Source organism: Bos indicus, chromosome 25 (genome assembly GCF_029378745.1).
Source record: "Bos indicus isolate NIAB-ARS_2022 breed Sahiwal x Tharparkar chromosome 25, NIAB-ARS_B.indTharparkar_mat_pri_1.0, whole genome shotgun sequence".
NCBI classification, from domain to species: Eukaryota; Metazoa; Chordata; class Mammalia; order Artiodactyla; family Bovidae; genus Bos; species Bos indicus.
The window spans coordinates 27,199,514-27,207,312 of record NC_091784.1 but is presented as its reverse complement, the minus strand read 5'-3'; positions in this window follow the sequence as shown (position 1 = coordinate 27,207,312).

Here is a 7,799-nt window from a genome sequence, read left to right as displayed (position 1 = left end):
CATATAATCTTTTTTTAAAAAACAGCATATTAAAATACATATTATATAAAGTTTACCTAAGTATAGAGTTCAGTGGTTTTGGTCCTTAGCATAGTCACAAATTTGTGCATCCGTCATCACTTAGGTAATACCAGATGTTTTCATCTAAAAGAAAAAACCCCAAACTCATTAGCAGCCACTCCCTATCCTCTGCTGAGACTCCCTGTTCCTGGCAACCACTAATCCAATTTTTGTCTCTCTGGATTTGCCTTTTCTGGACAGGCCACAGGTTAAGTTTTTGCTTAACCTGATTAGTTAACTTCTGGATTCTGGTGTGTGGTTTTTTGTTTTTTGTTTTTATAGATAGCTTTTCTTATCAGCAAAATGAAAGAGATTTAAAACATAGTACCTGGCTTTCCAAAAGTTATTTTTGTTGATTTATGTCAGCTTCCATTTAATTAAGAGATTTCCAATTTCTTATGAGATACCTTGGGGACATGACTACTAACTACATAAATAAAAAGGTTTATAAAGGAAAACTATAAACAATTATATGCCAATAAATTAGATAATGTAGATGGAATGGACAAAGTTCTAGAAAGACAAAAACTACCATCAAGAAAGTGAAAATTCACAGAATAAAATATTTGCAGATCATACATCTTACATAGAAATCATATCCAAAATATGTAAAGAACTCCTACAATTCAGTATTAAAAATACAACTCAACTGAAAGTAGATAAAAGATCTGAATAGACATTCCTCCAAGGAAAATATATAAATGGCCAATGAGCACGTGGAAAGATAAATCATTCATCATCAGGGAAATCCAAATAAAAAGAACAATAAGATTTCATTTGCATCCGGTAGGGTGGCTATAATAAAACAGATAATCATCAGAAGTTTCGGAAGGAAGTGATCACCAGTGTATCTTTTTTTTTTTTTAGTGAGCAAGGATGTCTTTACACGACACACTCGCTAATGACTTCTGGTCTCATTGTCCAGTTTATGGCAAATCTCCATCTTTGAGCCACTTCCCTGGTGGCTCAGAGGGTAAGGAGTCTGCCTGCAGTGCAGGAGACCTGGGTTTGATCCCTGGGTCGGGAAGATCCCCTGGAGAAGGAAATGGCAACCCACTCCGGCAATCTTGCCTGGAGAATTCCTTGGACAGAGGAGCAGAGTCAGACACGACTGAGTCACTTCACTTCACTTCACTTCACTTCCATCTTTGAACCAGTTACTGGCACGGGAATAGCATTTCCCTGATTAAGTTAGGCTAGTCATTTGGAGTGAAATGGAGGTTGGTAGACAACAATCATACCGTCACTACAGACTTTCTAAGGAAATCACTAAGGAAATTCTGGTTCCTATTATAGAGCAGAGAGGATACACAAGAATCAGGCAGAAACAATAGGTGTCTCCTGTACCATCAGATGGAGAAGGCAATGGCACCCCACTCCAGTACTCTTGCCTGGAAAATCCCATGGATGGAGGAGCCTGGTGGACTCCAGTCCATGGGGTCGCTAAGAGTCGGACACAACTGAGCGACTTCCCTTTCACTTTTCACTTTCATGCATTGGAGAAGGAAATGGCAACCCACTCCAGTGTTCTTGCCTGGAGAATCCCAGGGACAGAGGAGCCTGGTGGGCTGCCGTCTATGGGGTTGCACAGAGTCAGACACGACTGAAGCAACTTAGCAGCAGCAGTAGTACCATCAGAAACAGCTGGAACACAGAAAAATCACCAGCCTGGATCCTGGATTCTGTCACTACCTTATTGGGTCATACCAGAGACTATTCCACTCTTAGGTCCTCAGTTTCTTCAAATAAAATGGTTCTTTCCAGCTTTGAAATACTGTGATTAGTATATATCCTGCCTTCTAGCAATGGAAAATGGCTCATGCTTTTCAGCAACTCAGAGAAGAACATAAAAACCTTGGTAACTACCATTCAAAATCTTATTACCCTAATATTTACTTACCATATGGCTCCCAGAAACATAGGTGATTTGGTGACAGTAGCTACATCATTTCAGTTTAGTCTATATGTTTGCCTGCTGAACACTAGTGTCTCTTCTGCTCTGATTTTACTTGGGAAACTGTAGCGGTCATGATATTTGCCTTCCAATATTCGTTTCTATTTAATTTTTTAAAATATTTATTCATTTATTTGTTTGTGTTGGGTCTTAGCTATAGCATGTAAGATCTTCATTACATCATGCAAGTTCTTTATTACATCAGGTAAGATCTTCATTACATCATGCAAGATCTTCATTACATCATGCAAGATCTTCATTTCTTCAGGTAAGATCTTCATTACATCATGCAAGATCTTCATTACATCAGGTAAGATCTTCATTACATCATGCAAGATCTTCATTACATCAGGTAAGATCTTCATTACATCATGCAAGATCTTCGTTACGTCATGCAAGATCTTCGTTACATCATGCAGGATCTTCATTACATCATGTGGGATCTTGATCTTTGGTATGCCATGTGGGAATCGGTTGTTGATATTTCGTTGCAGTAGGCTTAGTTGTCTTCTAAGTTGACTAAGACAACTACTTAGTTGTCTAGCATGTGGGATCTTAGTTCCCCAACTGGGGATCTTGCATTGCAAGGAGGATTCTTTACACCGAACCACCAGGGAAGTCCTCCCATTCTATTTTAAATGATTGGTCTAAGCCTGTATTTTCAATCCCAGTGGTTTGGCCCTGATTGACTCCATCCTCCCGGCCTGAAGAGTGGGCACTTGACAGAAGCTTGGCCACAGTCTATTCCATCCCTCTGGCCACAGAGATTGGTGCAAAGATGGGCAAGTGACCCTAGTTGGTCCAGTGAGAGTCTGTTCATGACGTTAGCTGGGAAAGAGAATCTCTTCTTTTTCTGGAGTTGCTCATCTGGTAGGTTTTAAACCTGGAGATCTGATGGTCATCTTTGCCTGATCTTTTTTTTTTTTTTAATCCTGATAATCTTGATAGCATCGTTTGATCAGTGGTGTGACCCCCTAAATTCCCCCCCCCTTTTTTTTTTTCTTGCTTACATTGATTTAAGCTGGTTTCTGTAACTTATTACCCAAAAGACCTGGATAATAAAGACCAATTATTTGCTTATAGTTTCAATTAGATGTTCTGATGTGGTATAAATATGAGAGTAAAATCTGTATATAGATGAAAGAAAATGGGTTCATAAATAGCCACATATGAAGTGAAAAAAATTTTTACTCACTAGCTAGTACAGCCCCTTTTCTTTCCCTATTTAGTTTTCTTTATCATAAGAAAGGAAGCAGGATACCTTGTGGGTCTTTGAAAATGTCTAAAGACTGACTGTTTTGTGTCTAAGCTGCGACACAAAAAAAGGGTGTGAAAAAGAGACAAGGATCTTCTCTCAAACTTGGTAATGTTGTACTATGGAAATCCACACCCAGGATTTTGTTCAGACTCTATCTAAATTAATGGTGGTCTCTGGATCTTGGTTTCTTTACCCATAAAAAGGAGCAGCTGGACAAAGATCCCTTCTAGTATTAATGTCCCAAGATGCAATTGCAGAGCTCCCAAGGTAAGCTATAGGAAGGACTTGTATCACGTGGAGAGATCCTACCTGGGACTGACCAGGCTTTGGGATAAAATTCTCCCTATAGGTCATGTGTGATGAGCTTGGTTTGCCAATTCCAAAGTGGAAGTGGATCAGTGGTGGGTATGGTTCCCTGAGAATGCAGCATGGCTGGAATACTTGGAATATACAGTGTGATACTTCTTTGATGAACGTCCTTGTTTTATGTGTGGATCAATTCTGCTTTTCAGACCAGTCAAACCAGGCTCCCAAGTCTTAACTAGCGGGCTGTTGATCTCACCTTGACTCTCAGAACTGGGAAAGCCTGTGATGTACATAAGGCACAACTAGATGGAGGGGGCTCAACAAGGTCATTCTTTCTCTCCCTCTGTATCTCTCTCTCTCTCTCTCTCCCGCATTTCTCATTCCCACATGGTTTCTGCCTGTTGGCTTCATTCGCAGGAAGGCTTGCCCCACATAGTGACAGAAATGGCAACCAGAGAAAGAGCCAAGGCAGACCGTAAATGGCCCTGCTCCCACCCCTGAACCAGCTGGGCTGAACAGGCACAAAATCACCATCCATTAACCCAGTTCATGGAGTTTGAATTTTATTCAGAAGAATAAAGGAGCAATCTTAAAACTTTTGAGTAGGGTATTGACATGGTCAGATCTGTGCGTTAGGGAGGAGTCTGGGTGAAGGTCAGGAATTGAGGGCAACAGAGGAGATGGAGTTGGGAGACTTGTTAGAGACTCTTGGAATCATTCTGGGCAGAAATGAGAAGGATTTGAACTAGAGTACAATAAGTCCCCTACATACAAATGAATTCCATTCTGAGAGCGTGTTTGTAAGTCCAGTTTTGTTCATAAGTACCACAAAGTTAACCTAGGTAATTCAACTAATACAATCAGCTATGGGCTTCCCTGGTGGCTCAGTGGTAAAGCATCCGCCTGCCAATGCAAGAAATGCGGGTCCAGGAAGATCCCCTGGAGAAGGAAATGGCAACCCACTCCAGTATTCTTGCCTGGGAAATCCCAAGAAGAGACGAGCCTGGAGGGCTACAGTCCATGGGGTCGCAAAGAGTCAACTGATGTCTGAACAACAGAGTACTGTACAGTAATAGGCTTATAATACTTTTCACACAAAGCAAAAAATACAAACACAAGAAAACATGTCTAATCTTCCAGTATAGTGCCTTGAGAAGCACAATAGTAACAGTACAACAGCTGGCATCCAGGGGGTGGCATTGAGGCAGGAAGAGTTACTGACTGGAGGAGGGCGAGGAGGTGGGAGATGGTAGAGCTGAAGGATCATCACCAATAGGAGACAGACAGCAAGCTGCAACTTCATGTGAACTGACTTACGTGACTGGACATGTGACCTCTTGTTTGGATCTTTGAAAGTTTGCAACTTGAAGGTTCATACGTAGAGGACTTCCTGTAATGGCAGTTGGGACAAAGGATGAATCAGTCAGAAAGGAAATTGGTGGCAGTGGCGTGGACAGGAGTTGGTGGTTGATTAGCAGTGTTGGCAAAGAAGGGTTTATGTTTATTGAGTGCCCATCACGTGTTGGGCCCTGTGCCCAGCAGTCTGATGGAGAAGCTGGACCTATAAATAGTTACTATCTAAAGTACTAATTAATGAGATAGAGGGATGCGCTGGGGCCACTGGCACAGAGGAGAAAAGAGATCATCTGAGGAGTGGTTGTATGGGGGCGGCGACTGTGAGGGACGGCTTCACAGAGAAGGAAATTTCTTTTTGTTTTTTAAATATATATATTTTACTGAAGTATAGTTGACTTACAATGTTTCCGTTGCATAGCAAGGTAGTTCAATTATGCATATACACATACATTATTTTTCAGATTATTTTCCATTATAGGTTATTACAAGACATTGACTATATAGTTCCCACAGAGAAGGAAGTTTTGACCTGAGTCTTAAAAGATAAGTAGGATACAGAAGAATTTGGTAGCAAACAAGAAGAGATTTCAGCCCTGTGCTGAGGGCAGAAAATAGAGTCCAAAAATACTGTTGGCCAGAAAAAACCACATCCAAACCAAAGATATATTTAGTTTTGCTCGTGTAATATTTTTAGAAATTTTTGAATTGGTTGCCAATACTGAGAGATCTGCAGCTCTCACTTAAAAATCTGTATTTCCAACAGAAGGTTTGGCTACCCTGGGCCCTCCAGGTGACAGAGGGCTAGGGCAGCCACAATTCCTCCACCCCTATTAGAAATAACCTGGCCTGCATCAGCGAGGTGTGTGACCCCCCCTCGTCTTTGTGGTGGCTTAAAGATGGCTGAAAATTCTTTGTAACTCTCTGCATCAAAAGGAGGCATCAATTTTCCCTCCCCTGGGATCTGGGCTGCTTAACTAACAGAATGCAGTGGAAGTAACCCTGTGCCAGTCACAGGCCTAGCCTCTTGAGCGCTTTCTCTTGGGACGCTGTCTCAAAACTGTAGAATAATGAGAGATAATAAAGCAGTTGTCATTTTAACGTATATTTATTTGACTGTGCTGAGTCTTAGTTGCAGCATGTGGGATCTAGTTCCCTCACCAGGGATCGAACCTGGGCCGCCTGCATTGGGAGCATGGAGTCTTGGCCACTGAGCCACCAGGGAAGTCCTGCAGTTGTCATTTTAAGTCATAAAATTTTTGAATGGTTTCCTTTGCAAGAGATAAGCAGAACACCCACCCCCACTCCTCCCCTTGTTGATATCTGAGGGCTCAGCCCCTGGATGGACCAGAGGAATGAAGGAGCATTTTGAGCTTGGATGATGAACCAGGACTGATGCTGAAGCTGAAACTCCAATACTTTGGCCACCTGATGTGAAGAACTGACTCATTGGAAAAGACCCTGATGCTGGGAAAGATTGAAGACAGGAGGAGAAGGGGACGACAGAAGATGAGATGGTTGGATGGCATCACCAATGCAATGGACATGAGTTTGAGTAGACTCTGGGAGTTGATGATGGACAGGGAAGTCTGGCGTGCTGCAGTCCATGGGATTGCAAGGAGTCGGACACAACTGAGTGACTAAACTGAACTGAACTAATGAGCCAGAAGAGTGGATGGGGGAAGATGATGAAGGGCTTTGGATGCCATGCTAAAAAGTTAAAGTGTTAGTCGCTCAGTCGTGTATGACTCATTGTGGTCCCATGGACTGCAACCCGCCAGGCTCTGTCCATGGAATTCTTCAGGCAAGAATACTGGAGTGGGTTGCCCTTCCCTTCTCCCAGGGATCTTCCTCACCCAGGGATAGGCAGATTCTTTACCGTCTGAGCCACCAAGGAAGTCTGCCATCCTGAGGTAGTCTCAACTTTTTCCAGGAAGCGTTGAGGACCTGGTAAAGTTTTATAAGGTAGGCATAGAATGACCAGGGATCATACTATGACAGTGTCACCTGCCTCTAGTGATGCTGTGACAGATGAATCAGAGGAAGGTGATTGGTCAGGGAGTTAGCACGATGGTCCAAGCGAGCTCTGGGGGTGATGGTGGGCATAGAGAGAAAGGGAGAGATTCAAGGTCAAGACTTCCTCCTCTTGTGAACCTCTCCTTGAGGTTCTAGTGGGACATACTGGTTGAGCCATGGAGTTGGTAGTCAGAACTAGGGAGCACAAGGAACAGGACTAGGCCACAGAAACAGCCTGGGGACTGTCAAAGCGTGAAGTTGCAGGGATTTCCCTGGTGGTGCAGTGGCTAAAACTCCTCACTCCTGATGCAGGGGGCCTCGTGCGGCAACTAAGACCTGGTGCAGCAAATTAAATTATATATATGTATTTATATATATTTGAAGTTGCTGATGTGAAAGAGACAGTGTAGGGAGTTTGGGAGAAGAGCTGGTGTCTTAGGGAGCAGCCTACAGACAGTGTGTTAAGCAAAGGGAGAGACACCCTGCAGAGCCCTGAGAGAGCTGCAGTGCAAAGAAGAGAATTAGGAGACGTGCATGCATGCGTGGTCGCTAACTCATGTCTGACTCATTGCTATCCTTTGGACTGTACCCTGACAGTCTCCTCTGTCCATGGGATTTTTCAGGTAAGAATACTGGAGTGGGTTGCCATTTTTCTCTCCCAGGGGATCTTCCCAACCCAGGGATTGAACCCAAGTCTTCTGTGTCTCCTGCATTGCAGGTGATTATGAGATAGTGAGGCCCAGACACCAAAGAAAGGAAAAGATTCCAGAGGGAGGGAGTGGTCAGTAGCATGCTCCTTTGATGTAATGACCAGGAGATTATTGGTGGTCGCGGCCAAGACATGTCTGTGTG